Raw genomic sequence first — 27,845 nt, forward strand, 5'->3', positions numbered from 1 at the left:
TCCAGTTTGCCATTCATCATCTTTCCATCATAGTTTAAGTAACATTGCTCTGGATCATAAACGTGTTGTTTTAGCAGATTAAAGAAACGAGCCTGACTTGTTCCTAAAACTGATTCTGACCCAGTCTGAGACCGATATCATTGGCCTTATCGCCATCCTGGATACATTTGAAGATTCTAGCGAGCAGTGGAGGAGCGGGACTAGAAAAAGAAACGGTCACCCAAAAAGCCGGTGAGCTATAGACTGGCAAGCCTGACATCAATGATGGTAAGTTGTTGGAGAGGATTTGAGGGATAGGATTTGCATACATTTGGGAAGGCAAGGGCTGATCAGGGGTAATCAGCATAGGGTTCTGCATGGGAAATCATGTCTCATTAATCTGAATGAGTTTGTGAAGAAGTGATAAAGATGATTGATAAAGGCAGTTTGGCAGGCATTGTCTATATGGACTTCAGCAAGGTACATAGAACATTACAGCGCAGTACAGGCCCTACGGGCCTCGATGTTGCGTCGACCTGTCATACCAATCTGAAGCCCATCTAATCTACACTAATCCATGTACGTCCATATGCTTGTCCAATGACGACTTAAATTAACTTAAAGTTGGCAAATCTATTATTGTTGCAGGCAAAGCATTCCATACCCTTTAGGGCGGCACAGTGGCACAGTGGTTAGCATTGCTGCCTCACAGCGCCTGTAGACCCGGGTTCAATTCCCGACTCAGGCTACTGACTGTGTGGAGTTTGCACGTTCTCCCCGTGTCTGCGTGGGTTTCCTCCGGGTGCTCCGGTTTCCTCCCACAGTCCAAAGATGTGCGGGTCAGGTGAATTGGCCAAGCTAAAATTGCCCGTAGTGTTAGGGGTATGGGTGGGTTGCGCTTCGGCGGGTCGGTGTGGACTTGTTGGGCCGAAGGGCCTGTTTCCACACTGTAAGTCTAATCTAATCTAATCTAATCTACTCTCATAATATTCTGATTGGTAGACAGATTAGTAAGGTGGGGGTCACATGGGATACAGAGGAAGCTAGTCAATTTGATTCACAATTGGCCTGAAGGAAGAGTGTTATTATCCAGACTGGAGGCTTGTGGTCAGCAATATGCTGCAGAATCAGTCCTGAGTTCACTGCATTTCGTCATTTATATCAAGGATTTGGATATGAATATCAGAGGCATTGCTAGTAAGTTCGCAGATCATGGTGGCATTGTTGATTATCTCAGAGAGCAAGAAGACCACAAATAGATGGGTTAAAGGGGCAAGCAGTGACAGATAAAGTTTAAGTTAGATAAATTTCAGGCTTTGCACTTTGGAAAGGCAATTCAGGGCGGGAATTATACACTTAATGATAAGGTCATAAGGAGTGTTATGGAACAAAGGGACCTAGGGCTGCAGATGCATAGTCCCTTGAAAGTAGAGTCGCAGGTAGAGAGTGTATTGCAGAACACATTTGGCACATTTGCGTTAATCAGTCAGAGCATTCAGTATCGGAGATAGGGTGGCATGTTGCAGCTGGACAAGATATTGTTGAGGTCATTTTAAGAATACCGCATACAACTCGGTTGTCTGCAGAATAGCTTTACAAGAATGTTCCAGGACTGGAGAGGGTTTGAGCTATAGGGAGAGGCTGAATAGGTTGAGGTGTTTCCCCGGAGTGTCAGAGACTGAGACATGAGATTATAGAGGCTTATAAAATCATCAGGGAAATGGATATTCTGAAGAGCCATGGTCTGTTTCGCAGGATAGGGAGTCAAAAACAAAAGTGAATAGACTGAAGGTGAACGGGGAATGATGTCTAAGGACCTTAGGGGTAAATGTTTCACACAGAAAGTGTTGTTTTCATCAAAGTGCTGTCAGAGAAAATTGTGAAGTTGCTGACAAACGAACATTTCAAAAGTGTCTGAAAGAGGAGGGATATTGGCCAAAGGCTGGCAAATGGGACGAGATAAGATTTGGTTATCTGGTGGTGGGAGTGGACAGATTAGACGAATGGATCTGTTTCCATGCTGCATGATTCCATTAGAGAAATAAGGACAAGTTCTGGAAGGACCTTTCGAGAGGAAATTCTCTTCACTGGAAATTTGTCACGCCTCTATGTTCACATTAATTCAAAGCTGAGTTAGTTAAATATTTCAAACAGAGTCAGTCATGGATAATGGGACACAGACAGGAAAGTGGGTCTGAGACCACAACCTGATCAGCCACAATCTTAGACACTCCAAAGTGTTTAATGACCCACTTCTGCCGCTCAGTCTGATGTTCCGGTGTTCCATTCAGCCCCTGAAACCTGCTAGACACGAAAAGTTGGAGGCCACTTACTGACATCACTTGTTGCACAGAAACAGAGAAGACCATTCAGCCCTTCAAGACTGTCACACACGGTTTGAGATGATTTGGCAAATGTATTTGGAAAACCCAAGTTCTGTAATGACGGATAAGGCCCCTTATCCCTCATTACAGAACTTCCCCTTTCTGCATCTTGTACACCATTTGTTGTTCATGTTGCAGATCTAGATTCAATACACAAAATCCTCTGGTCTCCTAAAGCGCAAATTCAAAAACAAGCCTTCCAGGAAAATAAACCCCACTAACTTTCCAATCACAGAATGTGAGAACATCAGAAAGAGAATCATGGCGTTCCCCCCACCCAGCATGCCTTGCTCTTCTCTAAGATCACGCCTGATTGTTCAAAGTCAAAAACCTTCTGACAGGTCAATATCCATCTATCTCCTTTTAAAATACTTCGAGTCATCTAGCTCCCCAAACACTTTGGAATAGAGAATTCCTGACATTTAATATCTTCTGTTTGAAGAAAATACTCCTGCTCCTTTACCATGACCTATTGATATGGATAAATGATGTGAACTCAAGGTTTCAGAAGAGAGTGACTGGCCTTGATACCAAGGCAGCGAGTAATTCAGGTTGACATCAAAGTGTTGATCAAAACTGGACTTAATGGGAATCAGATTAAACTCTCCAGTGTTTGAGGTGAATCATAGCACAAAGGAAGATGCTTGTGGTTTGTAGATGTCCAGCATCTCAATCCTGGGTCGTCTCTGTGGGAGATCCTCGGGCTAGCTTCCTCTTCACAAACATTTCAGCTGCTTCAGCAATGTCTCTCCGCCCCCAACCTCAATCTTCCCACCATAGGATCAGATGTGGGGATGTTCACAGAAGATTCCACAATGTTCAGAATGATTTGATCCCCACCCCGGCTCCTGAACCAGTCTTTGTTCGTGTGCAGCAAGACTCGGATACCATTCTGGCGTGTGCTGTTAATGCATCTGTAACATTCATGTAACAGTACTGCCTGACAGAACACATTGTCACAGTAAAATGAAGTGTTCATTGAGCACCTCACGCTAGTTTCACAGGAATACGAGTAAACCATCCGACCCATTGATACTATTGGATAAGAACAGGAATAACACATTCAGTGCCTCCAGCCTATTACATAGGAAGAGAAGGAGTCTAGTGTTATGGAGCACACCAGAGCCCTAGACAATATTTGAAGGCAGTAGCCTCGTCTCTATTGTTCTCTTATTTTTCAGGAAATATAAAGTGTCTATTCCAGATGCAATGTGACTGATAAAATAATTCAGTGTGAAGCAAAACACAATTTATTTAAACACTATAGATACAATAAAATTAAACAAAGATGGATATAGAAGAACGCAACTCTATTGACCAACTTAATAGATTAATAGCTCCCATAATCACACCCCGTGGCAAAAATAAAAATTCTGACACAGATTGTCACAAACTCTTTTCCAATCCAGGAAGAGAAAAACAGTATCAAAAGAAACTTCAGAGAGAGTAGCAGCCAGGAGACATTCACTGAAGCTTCCAACTCTGTGGAGACCCCAATAGCTTTTGATTTTACTGAGAAACCAAAACCCAGAGATCCTACTCTGTGAGAGCTGGCCACACTCATTGAGGATGCATTTAAATAAACCCAAGGACTCCCAAGCTGTTTACTCAAGTAGTGTCAGCTATCCAGTTTGGTAAAATTTGTTCAATCTCTCTCTTAAAAGAAATGAGTACAAAATAACCTCTTAAAGTTACAGCATTGCCCCACTAATCAGCAAAACGAGCTGTTAAACAGGTACCAGGGGTAACCCAATCAGGCTCTTGGCCCTGTCCAAACTAGGAAGAAGCCATTCAGTCAGTTGAGTCACTTACATATGAATAGGAGGAGGCCATTCAGCCCCTTGAAACACTCAATCACAGAGTCATGGAGATGCACAGCATGGAAACAGACCCTTCAGTCCAAATCGTCCATGCTACCAAGATATCCCAACCCAATCCAGTCCTACTCACCAGCACCCGACCCATATCCCTCCAAACACTTCCTATTCATGAAGTCATCAAGATGACTTTTAAATGCTGTCACTGCACCAGCATCCAACACTTCATATGGCAGCTTATCCCATACATGCACCACCCGCTGTTTGAAAAACTTGCCCCTTCAACCTCTTTTATATCTTTCCCCTCTCATTCTAAACCTATGCCACCCCTAGTTCTGGGAAAATACCTTGTCTATTTACCTTATCCGTGGCCCTGATGGGTTTATCAACCTCTATAAGGTCACACCAGAACCACTGACACTCTAGGGATGATAGTCCCAGCCTATTCAAACTCTCACTAAAGCTCAAATCCTCCAACCCCAGCAACATCATTGTGAATGTTTTCTGACCTTTTCAAGTCTCCTAGCATCCTTCCGATAGGAAGCACTTGCACAGAAACGGAGGAAGGCGTTCACCTCCTTTTGGTCACTTACACCGGTTCAGGAGGAGGCCATTTCAACCCTCAAGCCACATACACAGGGACAGAAGGAAGTAATTAATGCTGATTCCTCATAAAGAGCTTGTGCCCGAAATGTCGATTCTCCTCCTCCTGGATGCTGACTAACCTGCTGTGCATTTCCAGCACCACAATCTGCAATATGACATCCAGCATCTTCAGTCCTTACTTTCATGCCTTTGATGCTCTAAAATGACAAACAAGTGGAGCAGAGGCTGCACAGACAGATAGTTCCATGTTGTTCCTCGAGTGTCCATTCCTCATCATACACATGTGGGACCTTAATGTGGTTTTCTAGGTGTGGGAAGGACGCAAAACGTTTTGTATGAACTCTCAAGAAGGCATCTTCTATCTCCGAGAAGACAGACTGCTGATCTCTATGGAGGTCAGAAGCTGTTGGGAATGGCGACCTGTTTCAAAAAGAAGGTATGTGGCTGCTGACGGGGATTGTGTACAATATGACATTCAATACAGGTTCACACGCCAAATAGCTCATTTATATAGGGTAAGTTAATTTACGCATATAAACTGTTAGGAAAGCCATATTATGCTGATGAATGGACTTTCTAAGTTCAAATAATGCTGATCTTGTTCATTATGATCTTGTCTACTGCACGTCCTGCGCAGTGTAACCTGTAGGCCTTACTCTGTCTAAGTCTATTTCCACCCTATGATCTGTCTGGCCATGCTTACTATGATCTGTCTCCACTGCTCACAAATAAAGTTTTTCTCTGTACTGAGATAAACATGACAATAAATCAAATCAGCTAATACAGGGTGAAGTGTGGGAGTTCTTATCCTATCAATGTCTCTTTTGGAAATAAATGATCACTGCCAACCCTCAAGTTTCAGAGTAACCATTTCTTCTTCTCTGACAACTCGACAGATTAAACACTCAGTTTCATCCCTCTCATTTCATGGTACAAATATCCGTGTCTATGGTAAGGAGATCATTCCTTAGAAAGATGGCCAAATCTCTAGGGAATGCCCCAAGTACTCTCTTGGCAAGGCTCTCTAATTGCAGGAACATGGTTTTACTTATGTACTTGAATAATCTTAACATTTACTGCACTTATTACATATACAAGGTTTGATTAGGTACAATCAGCATAATCTTGTGCATGGGAGATCATGCCTCACAAATTTGTTAGAGCTCTTTGATGAAGTGACTAGGAATGTTGACAAGGGCAGAGCAGTAGCCGTAGTCTATATGGATTTCAGGAAGGCCTTTGGTAAGGTTCAAAATGATAGGCTGCTCTGGAAGGTTAGATAGCATGGAAGGCAGGGGGAGCTGCCAATTTGGATGGCTTTATGTTAGGAAGCAGAGGATATTAGACGAAAGACATTTGTAGGACTGGAGGCCTGTGACTTTTTCTCATTCATTTATGGGATGAGGGTGTCACTGTATAGGCAGCATTTATTGCCCATCCTAATTGCCCAGAGGGCAGTTAATGGTCAAGCACATTGTCGTAGGTCTGGAGTCACATGGAGGCCAAACGAGTTAAAGATGGAGTTTTCCTTCCCTAAAGGATATTTGCGAACTAGTGGAGCATATCGGGGGTCGGTGCTGGGCCAATTAATATTTTTATCTCTTATCAAAGATTGGAATAAGATTGTAAAAAGCATGATGATTAAATTTGCAGATAACTGTAAAACAGGCGGTATCATGGACAGTGAGGAAGGCTAGCGAAATTGCAACAGGTCCTTGATCAGCTGGGGAAGTGGGCTGAGAAATGACAAATGGATTTTAACATAGATAAGTGTGAGGTCTTGCATTTTGGAAAGTCAAATTAAGGCAGGAGTTTAATTGTGAATTGTGGAGCGTTAAGGGGTGTATTGGACACAGCGACCACGAAGTTCAGGTTCAAGATTCTCTGAAAGTGAAGCCACAGGTGGACAAGTATATGGAAGGCTTTTGGCACACTGGCTTTCATTAGTCAGGGCAGTGAGTAGGGAAGTTATGTTTCATTTGTGCAGGACTTTAGTGAGGCCACACATGGAGCATTCAGTTTTGGTATTGGAAGAATGTTCTTAAACTGGAAGGAGCGCAGATGAAATTTAGAAAGTTGTTGCCACAACCCAATGGTCTGAGTTAAAGTGAGTGGTTGCACAAGCCAGGCATTCTTCTTTAGAGCAGAGGAGATTGGCAGAGGGCATTATATAAGCGTGAAAGATTGTGAGGGGCATGAATAGGGTGAATGTTCTCAGTATTTTTCCAAGGTTTGGAGAATCAAGGACTAGAGGGGATCAGTTTAACGTTAAATCGGAAGGAATAAAAGGGAACCTGAGGGGCAAGGCTTTTTTTTTACACAGAGAGTGATGCATATGCAATGAGCTGCCACCAAATGTGTTTGAAGTGGGTATGTTAACAATATTTAAAAGGCATTTGAATAAATGTATGGATAGGAAAGCACCAGAAGGGTATGGACCAACTGCGGGGAAACGGGGTTAGTGTGGACAGACATTTACAAGGTGGAGGTCGAACCCCACCACCCCCCTGTTAATTAAAACACACACTCAGAAAATCTCCCCTCACCTCATAATCTGGTCATATATAGGTGATAGAGATCCCACTAAAAGTAACAATTTAGATGCTTACCTTTAATAGTGAACGTTAACCAACAACTATTCACAAATACAAAACACCCTTTCCTTAATTACTTACTATCTGACTCCAACTCTATAAAATATACTGATCCTATAACCTACTTATGAAACGTTACATTAAATTAATCTCAAGACCACACAGTCTGTGTCTTCTCCACTCTCTTCACTCTTTAGCTGCTGATCTTCCTGAGTCGTTTTTCTTTATTTTGCAAGTGGGTTTTGCATGAAAATGAATCTATGTTCGAGAGTATTTTCAATGGCGAGTTAGCTCTCCTGCTTAACAGCAGTTGCTCTGTTGTTGGATGGCAGTCTCTGTGCCTCTAATGTTCAAAATAGTAGGTTTATATACTCCTGACGACACAGTAAATTATCAAAATTTGATTGGTTTCCACCTGTCAAAATAATACAATGCAAATTCCATTGGTATCCTGGGCATTATTTAAGCTAATTGTTATCAAAGCAGCAACTAAAACTCAGCTTCCATTTAACAGCCAGTTGTTACATTTTAAACAGACTGACCTTTAGCTGGAAGCTGTGGCTGTACTTTAAGTTCAGCAAAACACGTTCTGTCCGAACATGACCAGACATGCTTTCATCTTCATAACATCGCCTCCATTAAGAAAAAGGATTTAATCATCAGAATGAAAACATGGCTTCATTTCTTTTCCTCTAATTCTCCGTCCCATTACTATGAAATACAGAAGTCATTAATCTAAATTATACCTTTCATATTAATTCTGAACACATATAAATCACTAGAATAATTCAAAACTTATCCACACGTTTTCCTTTAAATCTGAGATAACATACATGCTATCACATTTTTCGGACTCACAACATAGACATTTTGTAAGTTTAAAGTCGATAACGTAAGACTCCAATGAATCAATCTCATATTTTGGTCTTTAAATCTTTCAAATAATGCGAGAAGTTTGGTGTTGTTGTCCACAACTGTCTCCGACAATTTGTTTGCCACGTAAACATTAAAATGTTGTCAAGCCAGTACCAAGCTCAATAATACGTTTTCAATAGTGGAGTTGTATTTTCTGGTGGGCGTTCAGTTTTTTTGGCATATAGTCAATTGGTCATACAATTTCAACATCATCTTACTGCATCAATATTTCTCCAACCCCTCGCGAGTATCAATCACAATTTTGAAGGGTTTCAAAATATTCGGTGTAGCTAAAACTGGTGCGATGATTAACACTGCTTTTAAATTCTCAAATGCCTTCAGGCATTGTTCTGTCCACAAAACTTTTGTGTTTTTCTTTATTAAATCCATCAGCGGTGCCACAACGTTGCCAAAGTTTGAAACAAACGCCCGATAAATCCACACAGTTCCAAAAATCAAAGCTCCTTTTTCTTGAGAACGGTCGTGGAAATTCCTCAATGACCTTCATTTTTATGTTCCTGGTCGTCAACCTTCCATGTCCAATGCAATGTTCCAAGAACGCCCCCTCTACCGTCGCGAATTCTGCTTTCATTACATTTATGATCACTTTCACATTTTGTCATCGTTCAACTAGCTCTGCCTACTCTAACATGTAATCTTCCCATTAATTGCTAAAGATCACTACACCATACAGAAAAACTGCACAATTGGTTAATCTGCTCACGTCTCTGTTCCTGAGTGTTTGGATTGTGGCTGATGCATTATTCATTTCAAAGAGCATCAATGTGAATTGATATGACCCATTTGGGGTTGCAAATGCAGAAACTTCTTTCACTTTCTCTGATAAAGATGCCTGCCAATAACCATGCAGTAAGTCCAATTTCATGATGTATGTGGTTTGTTAAACTTTACGTATGCAGTCTTCCAATCTTGGTATTGGATAGCAGTCCAATTTTGTTGCAGTCCAATCTGGTTTGGGAGCTAACAGAATCGGTGTACTCCACTCGCTCTGACTCGTTTCGATGATATCTTCATTGAGCATCGCATCCCCTCCCTTCTGGATCTGTGAGACTTTGAAAGGATTAAGTCTGAACAGATGTTGTTTATCAGAACAGCATTCCCTACTTGCACCCCAGGCACAATAGTGTTTGTCCTTCCATCGTGCGCCTGCAAATGTCCTCATACTGCTGCAACAAACAATTTCCTTGTCCAGGAGCAGCGGGAGACAGAGAGGAGGTGACGTGGAGACCAGGAGGTTGCTGGAAAGGTAAGAGAACAGTTTAAGTTCTTACCTTCGAAGCCCGTGGCCTTTTCCTGCCGAGGAACAGCGGGAGCAAGAGGAGGCGATGTGGAGACCAGGAGGTTGCCGAGAAGGTAGGGACTTAGCTTAAATTTGGGCACTGGCTCATCCCGAGATACTACACGTGCAGTATTTCCCTCCCGCCCCCCTCCTCTAATCAGAAGAAAAATAATTTGGAAGGTAAAGAAAGACGTATAGGGCAATAGGCATAGGGGATTATATTGTCAGGAGAGTAGATAGGCATTTCCGTAGATACGTGTCTCCCAGATGGTGTGTTGCCTCCCAGATGCTCGGGTCAGGGATGTCACTGACCAGCTTTATAGCATTCTAAAAGGGGAGGGAGAACAGCCAGTTAGCTTGGTGCATATAGGCACCATTGATATAAAAACAAAACGAGATGAGGTTCTGAAAGCAATATTCAGGGAGCTAGGAGAAAAGTTAAAAAGGAGGGCATCAAAGGTAGTCATCTCAGGATTATGACCAGTGCCATGTGTTAGCCAGCCGAGAAGTGAAAGAATAGGCAGGATGAACACATGACTTGAAGGATGGTGTAGGAGAGAGGGCTTCAGATTTCTTGGACATTGGAACTGGGTTTTGAGGAAGGTGGGACTATTACATATCGGACAGTCTACACCTGAACTAGACTGGAACGGATGTCCTTGGGTGAGTTTTAGCTAGCGCCATTGGGGAGGTTTTAAACTAATATTGCAAGGGGCTGGGAACCAGAAGAGAAGACAAGTAGACAGCAAGGTGGAAACTTAAGATGTAACAATCAGGAAATTAGCAGTAATGAGGAGAAGTGTACACAGAAAGCAGATGAACACACAAAAAAACTGGCTGCCTGAAGTGCATATAATTGAATGCCAGGAGTATAGTGGTAAGGCAGCTGAACGTAGGGCTTGCATTGGTGAGTGGGAGTATGATGGTATTGCGACCACAGAGACTTGGTTAAAGGAAGCGTATGATTGGCAACTAAATGTTCCAGTATATAGATGCTTCAGACAGGACAGGGAAGGAAGTAAAAGGTGGGAGGGAGCTGCATTGCTGGTCAGGAATGATATCACGGCTGTGTTAAACCAGGACACTATGGAAGGCGTGAGCAGTGAGGCATTATGGGTGGAGTTGAGAAATAGGAAGAGTGTAGTTACATTTTTGGGGCTGTATTACAGACCTCCCAACCGTGAGCATGAAGTAGAGGAACAAATAGATAAACAGATTATAGAAAGATGTAGAGGCAACAGGGTTGTGGTGATGGGAGATTTTAATTGTCCCCCATTGATTGGGATACACTTAGAGTCAGAGGGCTGCATGCGGGATAATTTGTACAAAAGGCCGTGGAGAGTTTTCTAGTATGTCAATAGTATGTCAATAGTTTGATGAGGGAAGGGGCCATATTGGACCTGGTGTTGGGAACGAGATCCCGTCCGGTCCTGGGGATTTGTTCACATTAATAACCTTTATCCTACCCAACACATCTTCCCTACTTATGTGAATACGATCAAGAGTAAACAAACTTCTATCTCTAATCTCAACATTTATCGTGTCCCTATCCTCAGTAAACATTGATGCAAAATAATCATAAAAATAAAAGACTTTGAGATTCTCTTTAATTCTACTAAAAATAGTTCATGACCTATTTTTTTCTCGCTGATTCCTCTTTTAAGCCTGTTCCTACTCTCCTACGCTTTCCTTTTCCTCTTGGCTAGTCATACCATTTCTTCTGTCAACCACGGTTCACTAATGTTGCCTTTCCTATCCCTCGGTTTCAACAGGACATGTCTATCCTGCACTATCTTCAACCTGTCTTTGAAAGCCTCCCACACATGAAATGTGAATTTGCTTTCAAATAGCTGTGTCCAATCCACATTTCCCACCTCCTGCCTAATTTCGATCTAATTGGTGTTGGCTCAGTTTAGTACTCTTCCCTTAGGACCATGCTCATATTTGTCGACGAGATTCTAAAACTTACAGAATTGTCGTTACTGTACTCAAAGAGTCTCCCTTTCCCCCACCCCCACTGCAATGTCTACGACCTCTACTGGTGTGAAATAAATGACACGACTGATTCAGATCTTGTCTCGGACTGAAGTGAGTGAGCTTTGTTTCTCACACCAGCAACACATTTTTCAGCTAAGAACAAGATGTTATGGCAAATGAGCACATGGCGAAAGAAAAAAGTGCAGGGGCAGAGGTTCAGATTTTTAGATCCCTAGGATCTTTTGTGGAGCAGAGGTGGCCTGTTCAAGAAAGATGGGTTATACAAAAATTGAAGGGGGACCAAAATCCTGGCAAGCAGGTTTGCTAGTGCTGCAAGGGAGGGTTTTAACTAGATTGGCTGGGTTTGTGGGCGGGTTGGGATCCTCAACTGCAGGGAAACAAGAACGAGGTTAGGAGGAGATTTTGTAATCAGAAACAGTAAACTGAAGAGACAGGTTAGGTTGGAACGTGACAGAGAGTAAGGAATACCTGTTGGATTAACTTGCATCTGTTTCAATTCAAGAGGACTGACGGGTTAGGCCGATGAACTCAGGGCTTGGATAGGTACATGGAACTGGGATATTATAGCCATTACAGAAACATGGCAAAGCGGGGTGGGGGGGGGAATGGGGTGGGGGGAATAGGACTGGCAGCTTAATGTACCAGGGTACAGGTGCTTTGGCAGGAAAGAGATGGTGGAAGGAGGGGAAGGGGAGTTGCAGTTATGATTAAGGGAATATCACAGCGGTAATCAGAAATAAAATAACTGACGGGTCATCAGTGAGGCTTTGTGGGTGAAGCTAAGAAATAAGAAGGGGATGGTGACATTATTGGGGTTATACTGTCGGCCCCCAAACAGTAAACAGTATTTAAAGGAACAAAAATAGGTGGAGAGATTGGGGATTCTGGATTAGTGGTGCTGGAAAAGCACAGCAGTTCAGGCAGCATCTGAGGAGCAGTAAAATCAATGTTTCGGGCAAAAGCCCTTCAGCAGAAAACAGACAGACAGCTTGAAGCGTGGAGAGATAAGCTAGAGGAGAGTGGGGGTGGGAGAAAGTAGCATAGAATACAGTAGGTGAGTGGGGGAGTGTATAGTAGGAAAAGAAGATAAGCAGGTAGGACAAGTCATGGGGTAAGTGCTGAGCTGGACGTTTGGAACTGGGGTGAGGTGGGGGAAGGGGAAATGAGGAAACAGTTGAAGTCCACATTGATGCCCTGGGGTTGAAGTGTTCCGAGGCGGAAGATGAAGCGTTCTTCCTCCAGGCGTCTGGTGGTGAGGGAGCGACAGTGAAGGAGGCCCAGGACCTCCATGTCTTCGGCAGAGTGGGAGGGGGAGTTGAAATGTTGGGCCACGGGTAGGTGTGGTTGATTGGTGTAGGTGTCACGGAGATGTTCCCTAAAGTGCTCTGCTAGAAGGCGCCCAGTGTTCCCAATGTAGAGGAGACCGCATCGAGAGCAACGGATACAATAAATGATATTAGTGGATGTGCAGGTAAAACTTTGCTGGATGTGGAAGGCTCCTTTAGGGCCTTGAATATAGGTGAGGGTTGAGGTCTGAGCACAGGTTTTACGGTTCCTGCGGTGGCAGGGGAAAGTGCCAGGATGGAAGAGTGGGTTGTAGGGGGGCATGGACCTGACCAGGTAGTCACAGAGGGAATGGTCTTTGCGGAAGGTGGAAAGGGGTGGGGAGGGAAATATATCCCTGGTGGTGGGGTCTTTTTGGATGTGGCGGAAATGTCAGCGGGTGATTTGGTTTATGCGAAGGTTGGTAGGATGGGAGGTGAGCACCAAGGGTGTTCTGTCTTTGTTACAGTTGGAGGGTGGGGACTGAGGGCGGAGGTCCGGGATGTGAACGAGATGCGATGGAGGGCATCGTTAACTATGTGTGAAGGGAAATTACACTCTCTAAGGAAGGAGGCCATCTGGTGTGTTCTGTGGTGGAACTGGTCCTCCTGGGACCAGATACGTCAGATGCGGAGGAATTGGGAAAGCGGGATGGCATTTTTGCAGGAGATAGAGTGGGAAGAGGTGTAATCCGGGTAGCTGTGGGAGTCGGTGTGTTGTAAAAAATGTCGGTGTCAAGTCGGTCGTCATTAATGGAGCTGGAGAGGTCCATCACCTCAGGAGATCTCCCACCCACAGCTTCCAACCTCATAGTCTGGGAACCCACCACTGCCCGGTTCTACCTCCTTCCAAAGATCCACAAGCCAGACCACCCTGGCTGACCCATTGTCTCAGCATGCTCCTGCCCCACTGAACTCATTTCTACCTACCTTGACACTGTCCTATCCACCCTAGTCCAGGAACTCCCCACATACGTTCGAGACACCACCCACGCCCTCCACCTCCTCCAAGACTTCGGTTTCCGCGGCCCACAACGCCTTATCTTCAGCATGGATATCCAATCCCTCTACATCTCCATCCGCCATGACCAGGGCCTCCGTTTCTTTCCTCTCCCGACATCCCCAACAGTACCCTTTCACCGACACACTCATCCGTTTGGCTGAACTGGTCCTCACCCTAAACAATTTCTCCTTCGAATCCTCCCACTTTCTCCAGACCAAAGGAGTAGCAATGGGCACACGTATGGACCCCAGCTATGCCTGTCTCTTTGTTGGCTATATAGAACAGTCCATCTTCCGTAATTACACCGGCACCACTCCCCACCTCTTCCTCCACTACATTGGTGAGTGCATTGGCGCCACCTTGTTCTCCAGCGAGGAAGTTGAGCAATTCATCAACTACACCAACGCATTCCACCCTGACCTTAAATTTACCTGGACCATCTCTGACACTTCCCTCCCCTTCCTGGACCTCTCCATCTCCATTAGTGACAACCGACTTGACACCGACATTTTTACAAACACACCGACTCCCACAGCTACCTGGATTACACCTCTTCCCACCCGATCTCTTGCAAAAATGCCAACCCGCATTCCCATTTCCTCCGCCTCCGTCGTATCTGCTCCCAGGAGGACCAGTTCCACGACAGAACACACCAGATGACTGAATTGTTATTTTGCTTAAAGTTGTGTATTTTGACCAAACGAATTGTATCTGAAACAAGCCACTCACATTTACCTTTAAAACAAGAAAATTTTCGGGTCAAGACTAACTTCGTCATGCATTATGAGGGGTGTCTGATCGGGTGCACAGCAAGAAGGACTCCGAACTACGTTTTAATTGGATAATTACTTAACGAACTCCAGGGTTTGACAGCGGAATGCGCCATGCTGGAGGAATGATAGCTCTATCATGAATTATATCAGATCTCAATCCAACTCATAGATCCAGTCCAGACACGTGTAAACCTAGATGAGATATCTGCTCAGCATGGAGCACTGACAGACCCTCATTAGGCTAAATCTAACAATAATTTTTCATATTGTCACTTTCATTGAGTGTGACAGAGGGATTGTCTGCACAAGGCTAGGCAGTTTCCCAGTGGCATCTTATCAAACTTACCTCATTAATTATCCACCCGACCCCAAGGTGTCCCTCTCATTCAATGTCATCCCAATTCTCTAACCCATCGTAGCTGGAGGGGCTAATCATCGCCCGGATATCCCTGGATATTCCGTGGTCCCTGGCACTATGCCATCTTCAAAAGGCCAATGGGCACACGTTTGAGCTTTCGATGTGCTAAATTGCCCATAGTGTGAGGTGCATTAGTCAGAGGGAAATCGGTCTGGTATGGTTACTCATTGGAGGGTCAGTGTGGACTTGTTGGATTGAAGGGGATGTTTCCTCACTGTAGGGAATCTAAAAATGACCAGACGACACTCAGCCACTTTCACTCCGGTTTTCTTCAAGCACCTTTTCGAAACGGACTCTCCTAACAATATATTTCCTCAGCTTTTCACTTAGTGTAATGGTAAGTACATTTTACACAGACCAATCAAACATATACACTTATTTTATGGTTATTGATATCCAAACTTGATAAGTAATTCGGGCTATTTCCCTTGTCTCCCTTTATTGTATTCAGCCAAAGACAACTTCCAAATACCTGTCTCGTTATAAAACACAATTTCTAGCAGAGAAGAGTTTTATCCTCAGCTGTTATCTTGACCAATACCTGAATTGCACCTTTTTCCTTGTTATGAAAGTTTCTATTGTCCTTTGTCTGTGAATGTTTCTGTCTGTAACAGTTACACAGTCTCCCACTCAGTTGGCTGGACAGCTGATTTGTGATGCAGAGGGAGGCCAACAGCGCAGGTTCAATTTCCCCCGACAGACAGAGGTTACCGTGAAGAGGCCTCTCTCTCAACCTCAACCCATCACCCGCCATGTGGTGACCCTCAGGACAAGCCACCCTGAGTCTTCACTCTCGAAAGACGGAGCAGCCCCATGTTCCTTTGGAACTCTATTATATCACTGTTAACATTTTTAAATGTTAGCTATATTAGTATTTCATTTTGCCTTACCTTCCTCGATGTTCTGGAGCAGTGTGATTTTGTACCACTGTCAGCATTTCCCCCACACTGTACATTCCTGCCCATTCCCCGATAATCCTTGACTCTGTTGTTATATATGTACCTTCTGCCTTTGCCTCAAAAATATTGAATACCTCTGCCTCTAATGCTCTATGGGGAAGAGAAATCAAAAGACGTATAACACTGGAAAAAAAAACAAAAATAAATCTCATCTGTGGGGTGAGGCTATTTTTCTGCCTGCTTAACTGAGAAAGAGTATAATTACATTGGAAGCAGTTCAGAGGTGTTTCACTTCCGTATTCCAGGAATGAATGGCTTATATCATGCAGGCTTTAACAGCTTACGCTTGGAATGAGAGGTGATTTTATTGGAACATACAATACGTTGAGGAGAGTGGATCAGGTAGATACCCACTGGTTATTTGTATCCTCCAAACATGTTGTCATTGTTATAAAACCTCGACTGTGTGGAAGCAAGACATTCGACCCAACAAGTCCACACTGACCCACTGAACAGCATCCCATCCAGACCTGTCTCCCTGTCCTATCCATGTAATCCTGCATTTTCCATGACTAACCTATACATCCCTGTGCTCTATGGGCAATCTAGCATGGCCAATCCACTCCAAGCTGCACATGCTCAGAACGGAAAGGGTAAGAGGAGCAGAACAGTAGTCATTGGGGACTCGATAGTTAGGAGGACAGATAGGAAGTTCTGTGGGGACGCGAGAGACTCACGGTTGGTGTGTTACCTCCCGGTGCCAGGGTCCATGATGTCTCTGATCGTGTTTTTGGGATCTTTCAGGGGAGGAAGAGCAGCCTCAAGTCGTGATCCACATTGGCACCAACGACATAGGTCGGAAGAGAGATGGGTACTTGAGGCAGAAATTCAGGGAGCAAGGATGAAAGCTTAGAGCTAGGGCAAACAGAGTTGTTTTCTCTGGTTTGCTGCCCGTGCCACGTGCTAGTGAGGTGAGGAATAGGGAGAGAAAGGAGTTGAATATGTGGCTACAGGGATGGTTCAGGAGGGAGGGTTTCGGGCTTTTGGATAATTGGAACTCTTTCTGGGGTAGGTGGGACCTCTACAAGCAGGATGGTCTTCATCCAAACCAAAGGGTTACCAATATCCTGGATGGGAAATTCACTAAAGCTATTAAGGTGGATTTAAACTAATACAGCATAGGGATGGGAACCAAAATTGTTGGACAGGTACAGAAGAGGATGAGAGTAGGGAATTCCAAAATCAAGTATCTGACACTGGCAAGTGAGAACCTGCTCTCAAGTGTGTGTACTTCAATGCGAGGAGTATCTGAAATAAAGTGGGTGAACTGGCAGTTTGGGTTGATACCTGTGACTTCGAGGTTGTGGCCATTACGGAGACATGGATAGAGCAGGGACAGGAATGGCTGCTGCAGGTTCCGGGATTCAGATATTTCGGTAAGAACAGAGAAGATGATAAAAGAGATGGAGGTGTGGTATTTTTGATCAGGGATAATATTACAGTTGTAGAAAGGATGTTTGGGGACTCGTTAACTGAGGTAGCATGGACTGAGGTGAGAAACAGAAAAGGAGAGGTCACCATGCTGGGAGATTTCTGTAGGCCTCCGAATAGTCCCAGAAATGTAGAGGAAAGGATAGCAAAGATGATTCTCAATCGGAGTGAGAGAGACAGGGTAATTGTCATGGGGGACAACTATCCAAATATTGAATGAGTACTATAGATGGGTCAGTTTTTGTCCAGTGTGTGCAGGAGGGCTCCCTGACACAATATGTAGACAGGCCAACAAGGGGCGAAGCCACTTTACATTTACTACTGGGCAACGAGCCTGGCCAGGTGTTAGATTTGGAAGTAGGTGAGAACTTTGGAGACAGCGATCACAATTCTGTCAGTTTACTTTAGTGATGGAAAGGGATACTTGTACTACACCGAGCAAGACTTTCAGCTAGGAGAAGGGAAATTACAATGCAATTAGGAAAGATTTGGAAGCGTAGAATGGGGAAGGAAACTGCAGTGATGAGCAAATTAAAAATATGGAGCTTATTCAAGGAAAAGCTCCTGTGTGTCCTAGATAAGTATGTACCTGTCAGGCAGGGAGGAAGATATAGAATGCGTGAGCCGTGGTTTACTAAGGAAGTGGATTAGATTAGATTACTTACAGTGTGGAAACAGGCCCTTCGGCCCAACAAGTCCACACCGACCCGCCGAAGTGCAACCCACCCATACCCCTACATTTACCTCTTACCTAACACTACGGGCAATTTAGCGTGGCCAATTCACCTGACCCGCACATCTTTGGACTGTGGGAGGAAACCGGAGCACCCAGAGGAAACCCATGCAGTCACGGGGAGAACGTGCAAACTCCACACAGTCAGTCGCCTGAGTCAGGAATTGAACCCGGGTCTCAGGTGCTGTGAGATAGCAGTGCTAACCACTGTGCCACCGTGCCGCCCGTGGAATCCCTGGTCAAGAAGAACGCGGCTTATGTTAGGACAAAACGTGAAAACTCAGTTAGCGCGCTTCAGGGTTACAAAAAAGTCAGGAAAGACCTAAAAAGAGAGCTCAGAAAAGCCAGGAGGAGACATGAGAAGTTGTTGGTGGATAGGATCAGGGTTAACCCTAAGGCTTTCCATAGGTATGTCAGGAATAAAAGAATGATGAGAGTTAAATTAGGGCCAATCAAGGATAATAGTGGGAAGTTGTGTGTGGAGTCAGAGGAGATAGGGGAAGCATTAAATAAATATTTTTTGACAATGTTTACTGTAGAAAATGAAAATGATGGCGAGGAAGATACAGAGATACTTGCACCTGGACTAGAAGAGCTTGAGTTTCACAAGGAAGAGGTATTAGAAATACTGATGAAGGCTTTTGCCCAAAACGTAGATTTCGCTGCTCGTTGGATGCTGCCTGAACTGCTGTGCTCTTCCAGCACCACTGATCCAGTATTAGAAATACTGCACAGTGTGAAAATAGACAAGTTCCCCGGGCCGTATGGGATCTATCCTAGGATGCTCTGGGAAGCAAGGGAAGAGATTACCGAGCCTTTGGCATTGATTTTCAAACATCATTGTCTACAGGAATAGTGCCTGAGGACTGGAGGATAGCAAATGTGGTTCCCTTGTTCAAAAAGGATAGTAGAGACAACCCTGGTGATTACAGACCAGTGAGTCTCACTTCAGTTGTTGGTAAAGTGTTGGAAAAGATTATAAGAGATAGGATTTATAACCATCTAGAAAAGAATAATCTGATCAGGGACACTCAGCATGGTTTTGTGAAGGATAGGTCATGCCTAACGAATCTTATTGACTTTTTTGACAAAGTGACCAAACAGGTAGATGAGAGTAAACCGGTTGATGTGGTGTATATGGATTTCAGCAAGGCGTTCGATAAGGTTCCCCAGAATAGGCTATTATACAAAATGCAGAGGAATGGGATTGTGGGAGACATAGCAGTTTGGATCAGTAATTGGCTTGCTGAAAGAAAACAGAGGGTTGTAGTTGATGGAACATGTCCATCTTGGTGTCCAGTTACTAGCGATGTTGCGCCAGAGTCAGTGTTGGGTCCACTGCTGTTCATCATTTTGATAAATGACCCGGATGAGGGCTGAGAAGGGTGGGTTAGTAAATTTGCGGACGACACTAAGGTCGGTGGAGTTGTGGATAGTGACGAAGGATGTAGTAGGTTGCAGAGAGACATAGTTAGGATGCAGAGCTGGGCTGAGAACTGGCAAATGGAGTTGAATGTGGACAAGTGTGAGGTGATACTCTTTGGCCGGAGTAATCAGAATGCAAAGTACTGGGCTGATGGTAGGATTCTTGGGAGTGCAGATGAGCAGAGAGATCTCGGTGTCCATGTACACAGATCCCGGAAAGTTGCCACCCAGATTGACAGGGCTGTTAAGAAGGCATACAGTGTTTTGGCTTTTATTAACAGAGGGATTGAGTTCCGGAACCAGGTTATGCTGCAGCTGTACAAAGCTCTGGTATGGCCACACTTGGAGTATTGTGTACAGTTCTGGTCACCGCATTATAAGAAGGATGTGGAAGCTTTGGAAAGGATGCAGAGGCGATTTACTGGGATGTTGCATGGTAGGGAAGGAATGTTTTGCGAGTAAAGGTAGTTTCTTTACTCAGAGAGTAGTAAGGGTATGGAATACTTTGCTTGCATCGGTTGTAGATTTGCCAAGTTAAAGTGCATTCAAGTCGTCATTGGACAGGCAAATGGACATTCATGAAATAGTGCAGGTGGGATGGACTTCAGATTAGTATGACAGGGCGGTGCAACATTGAGGGCCGAAGGGCCTATATTGCGCTGTAATGTTCTATGTTCTGTGTTCTATCTTTGGAGTGTGAGAGGAAACTAGATCACTGGGAAGAAACCCACACAGGTATGGGTAAAATGTTCAAACTCCTCCTAGAGGGTCAGCCGAGGTTGGAATTGAGCTCAGCTCCCCAGTGATATGAGGCAGCAGTGCTATGCTCATGTCCACCATGTTCCTCCGTGAGCTCAATTAGTTACTTATGGCTGACTAAAGAAATCTGCCTGCCTTGTTCCTATCACTGAACCTGACCCAGTCTGATACCTTTATCATTGGCCATATCACCAAATTAGTTAATTTAAAATCCGTTGTGAGCAGTGGAGGAGTGTGCCTCGAAAAGGAAACAGTGACAGCCTCCGACCTCAGTCAAAGCAGGAATGAGGAGAAATTCACAAAGTGGGAATTCATTCAAATGGAAATTCTCTTTCCCAGAAGATTGGGATGGCTGAATCTTTCTAGTATATCGAAACTGGTTTCATGCAATTTTCCATAGACTGGTGAATCAGGGATAATGGTGTGTGGAGAGAATCATGCAGCTGGGACAACAATGAGAAGAACTACGATATTAATTACCTACCGGTGGAGCAGTGTCAACCCTTCAGACCTGCTACACAGGGGCAGATCGAGGCCATTCGGAAAGTTATCTGTAGTTTCAAAAATGTGCCTGGCTGGATCAGGAAGTCAACCCCTTCCCCCAATCCCCCTTTCCAGGCTTCCCCTCTCTGTAACTTCTGCTCCAGATATGGCTCATGTTACAGACTCAGATTCACTGTGTATGCAGCCCCCATACCCTACCCGAGGTTTACTCAAACAATTCCTCTGCTCTCCCTCAATGCAACATTGCACAATACGACTTCCAGGAAAATAGTCAATTACTTTCCAAAATCATAACGTTAGAGCATAAGAAATAGTAATAGGAGGAGGCTATTCGGCCCCTCAAGCCTACACTACCATTCAATAAGAACATGGTTGATCTACTCCAGAGCTCAACTCCACTTTCCAGCTAACCTCTTGTATCCCTCAGCTCGTTGATATATTAATAGCTAATCCACCCCCTCTATAAATACATTCAGTGCCCAGCCTCCACAACTCTCTGGGTTAGAGAATTCCAAACGTTCACTACCTTCTGAAAGAAACTTTTTCTTTGCATCTCAGTTTGAAATCGAAATCTCTTATTCTGTATTTATGTCTCCAAGTGAGATACTCTGCTCAGGAGTGGACCCACATTCTGAATAGTTATGAGAATGTTGCCCGGTATGGAAGGTGCTAGCTATGAAGAGATGTTGAGTAGGTTAGGTTTATTTTCACTAGAAAAAAGGAGATTGAGCGGGACCTGATTGACGTTTGAAAAATCATGGAGGATATAGACAGGGTGGATAGAGGCAAGTTTTTCCCAGGGTGAAGGATTCAATAACCAGAGGCCATGCTTTCAAGGTGAGAGGTGGAAAGTTTAAGGGGAATACACGCGGCAAGGACTTCACACAGAGGGTGGTGGGCGTTTGGAACGAATTGCCAGCAGGTGGTAGAGGCAGGCACAGTAGATTCATTTAAGATGTGTCTGGACAGATGCATGAGTAGGTGGGGAGTAGAAGGATACAGATGCTTAGGAATTGACTGGCAGGTTTAGAGAGTACATTTGGATTGGCTCAGGCTTGGAGGGCCAAAGGGCCTGTTCCTGGGCTGTAAACTTTCTTTGTTCTTTGTTGTTTGTTCTTCTGAAGCCCTCTCTGTATCTTGTACATTTCAGTAATATTCATCCTCATTCATTTCAACGACAATGAATAAACACCTCACCATTTTAGATGTACTTAACAATTCAATCCTTGCATCACAGGAAACAGCCGCCTAATGAACCCACCTGGTTACTTGCTGCATCAGCAGCTGACTTTATGGTTCATACACAGGAACACGCTAATCCCTTCTTACTGCTTTTTTTTAAAATCATCTTCATTAAATAACAACCTGCCTTTTGGTTCTCAGTGTCATCCTCAAACTCGAATGTATATTGTACTCAGCTCCCGGCATCAAACTATCAGTACAGATTGTGAATAACTCTTGCCATCAGACTGATATTTGTGGCACTGCAGTAGATACATTTTATCATCAACAGTGACTCTCTAATTCCTATGTGTTAACCAATAGCCATCCCTTGCTCATACATTATCTGCCATACATTGAGTTTCTGTGTTGTGTAAGAAACTTTATTTTGGGAAACCTTGTGGAAAGTCTCTGGAAAGCCTCGTGTCTACCAATTCCCATTAATCAAATCTGCTTGTTACATTCTCAGAGATCTCCAGAAAAACTTTGCATGATTTAACAGGGCAAAATATAGATCCCCTTTCACAAAACCATGCTGACTCTGTGTGAATCTTTTCTAAATGCCCTGCAATCCCTTCCTTAATAACCAATTCTAGCAGATTCCCAGCAATAATGATTACGCTAAATGGTTCCTGCTTTCTGTCACGCTCTTGAAGACAGGCGCCACATTGGAGGATCACCAGTTTCACTGGAACACTCCTGTAATCCAGAGAGCTATGGAATATTTCACACAGAGCCACCAGTCACTCACTCTGGAACCACTTCCTTTAAAATCAGCTACGATTTATTGCTGATCTGTCTACCCTTAATTGTATCTATTTAATTTTTAAAAAAGTATTCTTTTTGTGAGAGACAATTCAAGAACTTCCCTCCGAGTACCATTTTGATTGTATCATTGAAATGCATACAATAGTTTTCCCTATGAGTTTAAAAATCACACAACGCCAGGTTATAGTCCAACAGGTTTAATTGGAAACAGACTAGCTTTCGGAGCGACGCTCCTTCATCAGGTGATTGTCACAGTCACCAAAGACCATGGCTATTCACCCTACCCATACCTCCCATGATTTTATAAACTTTTATAATGTCACCCCTCAACCTCCTACACTCCATCTGATATTAACTTCAAGAACAATCATTTAAATATAAACACTGCAAATTTAAAACAGCATTCAAAATGACAGGTAAACAACACTTAGCCCAAACTTGATACTGTGATTTGTTTTTCTCCATCTCACAATACTAAGGCAGCGTGAAACTCGTACTCGTGCCAATAAGCACTCAACCACCTGAATTCCATTGTCTGAAGGGAGTGATGATCTCTGCAGTGAAAACATTTCTCTGGCCAGATCTATGTAAGGAACAAAATTGTTATCCCAAACATTCAGCGTGCAGTTGCATTTAGCAGAGTAAGATGAAGGCTGAATATACTTTTTGAAATTTGAATCGCAGTGTGAATTCAGTGCAAAGGGGGAGAGGTGTTTTCAATAAGGTTTACTTCAAGAAGCAAACTTTCCGGAATGAGATGTGAGTGGGAGCCGTAAAACAGCATGAATTGAGTGGCCGAGTCTCACTGAGGCCAGAAGCAAAGTGCCAGCTCAAAACGCTGCTTGATGCTCGTGCCGGGGCGGTAGACTTGATCAAAGAGCTTCAGGTGAAGTAGGTAGGGACCATAATGTGAGAGAATGTGCTCTGTAATTTGAGAGGAAGAACCTGGAATCAGGAAGGGGAGACGAGCAGGGAAGAGGATGGAGCAGCAATGGCAGGGGTTTCTGGGGGGAATTCAGGAAGCACAGCTGGAAGTCATGCCCAGCATTGCTTATGGCTCCTGAAATAAACTGCCAAAATCTGCTCCTACACAAGCATTCATCAATTTGTAATTCAATAGTATCCTTGACAGCTTTTGTCAACCATGGGTGATTCATATCCTTATCGTGTCCTTCTGTTTGAACAGAAACAACAATTGCTTATTATTATGGGATATCTGCTTGAATGTCTGCTCCTGTATACTCACTGGCCTTCCTCTGGGTCTATTTCCACACACCCCCTCAGACCAGATGTGAGACATAAATCTAAAATTTATATGCCTTGTTCTTATCCATCATTCAGGGGGAACTTCTGCATGTGGCTGAACACATGATTAAAGGAGACTGACTCCATTCTCCCAGATTCTTTGTTGTTGTGGTTCTGCTCGCCGAGCTGGAAGTGTTTGCTGCAAACGTTTCGTTCCCTGGCTAGGGAACATCATCAGTGCTGTTGGAGCCTCGTGTGAAGCGCTGCTTTGATGTTTCTTCCGGTATTTATATTGGTTTGTTCTTGCCGCTTCCGGGTGTCAGTTTCAGCTGCAGTGATTTGTATGTGGGGTCCAGGTCGATGTGTCTGTTGATGGATGTTCTTGCCGTTTCCGGGTGTCAGTTTCAGCGGTAGTGGTTTGTATATGGTGTCCAGGTCAATGTGTCTGTTGATGGAGTTTGGGGATGAATGCCATGCTTCTCGGAATTCTCTGGCTGTTCTCTGTCTGGCTTGTCCTATGATTGTGGTGTTTTCCCAGTCAAATTCATGTTGCTGGTTGTCTGAGTGTATGGCTACTAGAGATAGCTGGTCGTGTCGTTTTGTGGCTAGCTGATGTTCATGGATGCGGATTGTTAGCTGTCTTCCTGTTTGTCCTATATAGTGTTTTGTGCAGTCCTTGCATGGTATTTTGTAAACTACGTTAGTTTGGCTCATGCTGGATATTGGGTCCTTTGTTCTAGTGAGTTGTTGTTTGAGCGTGGATGTTGGCTTGTGTGCTGTTATGAGTCCTAAGGGTCGCAGTAGTCTGGCTGTCAGTTCTGAGACGCTCCTGACGTATGGTAGAGTGGCTAGTCCTTTTGGTTGTGGCATGTCCTCGTTCCTCGGTCTATCTCTAAGGCATCTGGTGATAAAGTTGCGTGGGTATCCGTTTTTGGCGAATACCTTGCATAGATGTTCCTCTTGCTCTTTTCGCAGTTCTGGTGTACTGTAGTGTGTGGTAGCTCTTTTGAATACTGTCCTGATGCAGCTTCGTTTGTGTGTGTTGGCGTGGTTACTTTCATAGATTAAGACTTGGTCTGTGTGTGTTGGTTTCCTGTGTACCCTTGTGGTGAATTCTCCGTTGGGTGTTCTCTCTACTAACACGTCTAGGAATGGGAGTTGGCTATCCTTTTCCTCTTCTCGTGTGAATCGGATTCCTGTGAGTGTGGCGTTGATGATTCGGTGTGTTTTTTCTATATCTGTGTTTATATCTATATCGCCCTGGACCCCACATACAAATCACTGCAGCTGAAACTGACACCCGGAAGCGGCAAGAACAAACCAATATAAATACCGGAAGAAACATCAAAGCAGCGCTTCACACGAGGCTCCAACAGCATTGATGATGTTCCCTAGCCAGGGAACGAAACGTTTGCAGCAAAAACTTCCAGCTCGGCGAGCAGAACCACAAGTACGGATACCCGAGCTACAAATCTTCAATCAGATTTTAGATTCTTTGTCTCTTTTGTTTCTGTTTGATGATGCCACATTCCAGTGGGCAGCCTGTGATGTGATCTCCTTTTCCGTCAAACCAGAAATACCCTAACTCCAGCGGAGAGGACATTCAGCTGTGACTGTCCCATCTCTCACGCTTCTGCCATCACTCCGTCCTCTCCTTCCCAAAACAATGATAGACCTCCCCTTGTCATTACTTCCTACTGCACTAGAATCCATATTCACAGAATCATCTTCTGTCACTTCCATCACCTTCAGCATGACATCACAATCAAACACATTTTTTCCTCCCATCCACGTCAGATTTCACAGGGAACATTCCTGCAGTGACACCCTTCATCACCCTGAATACTTCCCCTCTCCCCAATGAAACCTTCCCTTGCAATTGAAGAAGCTGCAACACTTGCCCATTCATCTCTTCCCTCTTCACTGTCTAAGGCCCCAAACACAACTTCCAAGTGAAGCAGCAAGTCCCTTGTACTCTTTCAATCCAATCTCCTGTCAATAACACTCACAATACGGTGTTCCTTACACTGGTGAGACCACAGAGATTGCTTCGAGTAACACTCCCACTCTGTTTTCTCATTGCTTCCCACTACAATAACCTACCTTGGTCTCATGCAAACATTTCAGTCCTGGGCTGCTGCAATGTTCCAATGAAGCACAATCCAAACTCAAGTAACACCTCACTTTGCGCTTTGGTACGTTACAACTTGTAGGAGTTAATACTCAATTTCACAACTTCACAGCCTGACCCCATTATGGCTTTTCTCCATTTTGTGTCCATTCTCCTTCCTGGCCTCCCTATGTCCTCGTGTATTTGTGTCTTCTTTATCTTGCACTCAATAGAGAGAGCTCCTTTCCCGCAATCACATCTTAATTTAAAGCCATTTCACATCATCTTCTTGTTCACCACTGCTAAAGGCCCGTTTATCTTTTGCCAGAACCTCTTTTCCCTGTCACCCACGCCCGACGTCTGTCCAGGGATTAAAAAGCCCATTTTCCAATCCCTTTCTGCTTTGAAGAAGTGTCACACTGGACTTGAAACACTAACTCTGTTTCTCTGTCTCTGCAGATGCTAACACACTTGCTGAGTTTCTCCAGAAATGAATAAGTACAGAAAAAAAATCCAATTTAACTAATGGTCATGAACACTGGAAATAAAAATACAAATATTGCTGGAGAAACTGGGAGCTTTGTAGAAGGGTCACAGCACCCAGAAATTAACTCTACTTACACTCCACAAAATGCTGCCAGACCTACTTAGTTTCTTCGGTAATTTCTGTTTTAGAACAAGTTCCACAGACGTGTGGCAAAGTTGCTCAAATGCCCTGTACAACACAGAATGCCGTACATTGGAAGTGAATAATAACACAAGGTGCACACATTCATTGGGTCTTAAAATAAATAAGGCTGGCATCACTGACACGACAGAGTTCTTAACCATGGTCAGGGAAAGAAACAGAGGGAAACACATTCACATCAAACACACAAAGGTGTCATTCGAGGAATGGAAAAGATTCAGATGCATATGTTCAGGGTTGGATGAATGTAACAAATTGGAGGCGTGACACCGGGAGAAACCCTCAGCAGAATGAGAATATGAAAATGGAAGCATTACCACATCAGAAACCAGGTTAGGTCACTGAGTAACGGGCTGATAAGCGAATGGGCCTAGGTGTGAACTGGAGGATAGTCAGTCGAATTGAATTACAGATATTGCAGGTCAAACTGGGCATTCATGTAGTGCTGTAGAGTCGTCATCAGCAGCATAATTGTATTCAATCACAATCTGTAACGTTTTGTCTAGGATAATCCCTCAGTCTACCATTACCATCAAGCTGATCTAAGGCACTCAACTGTATCAAACTGCTTCGAGGTCTGAAAGGAAAACCCCGGACAGAACACCCGGCCCCAGCCTCTCTATCGTAAAAGGAAACAGGAAACCCAGTCCTGTTAACCCTGCAGAGATCTCCTTTCTAACATCTGAGAGGTTGTGACAACATTTGGAGAGCTTTCCCACAGATGGCACAGAAACATCGGGAAAGGAGTAGGTCATTCCCCAATCTAGTTCATGGAGAAAATCTCCTCAATGCGGTTTTCCTCATGCAGTGTTCATATCCCTCACTGTGTTTAAACATCGGGATATATACAATAGGAACTGCTGTAGTCGCTTTGGTTCATCAATTTTTCTCCT

The sequence above is a fragment of the Hemiscyllium ocellatum genome, chromosome 38 (genome assembly GCF_020745735.1).
Source record: "Hemiscyllium ocellatum isolate sHemOce1 chromosome 38, sHemOce1.pat.X.cur, whole genome shotgun sequence".
In the NCBI taxonomy this organism is placed as follows: Eukaryota; Metazoa; Chordata; class Chondrichthyes; order Orectolobiformes; family Hemiscylliidae; genus Hemiscyllium; species Hemiscyllium ocellatum.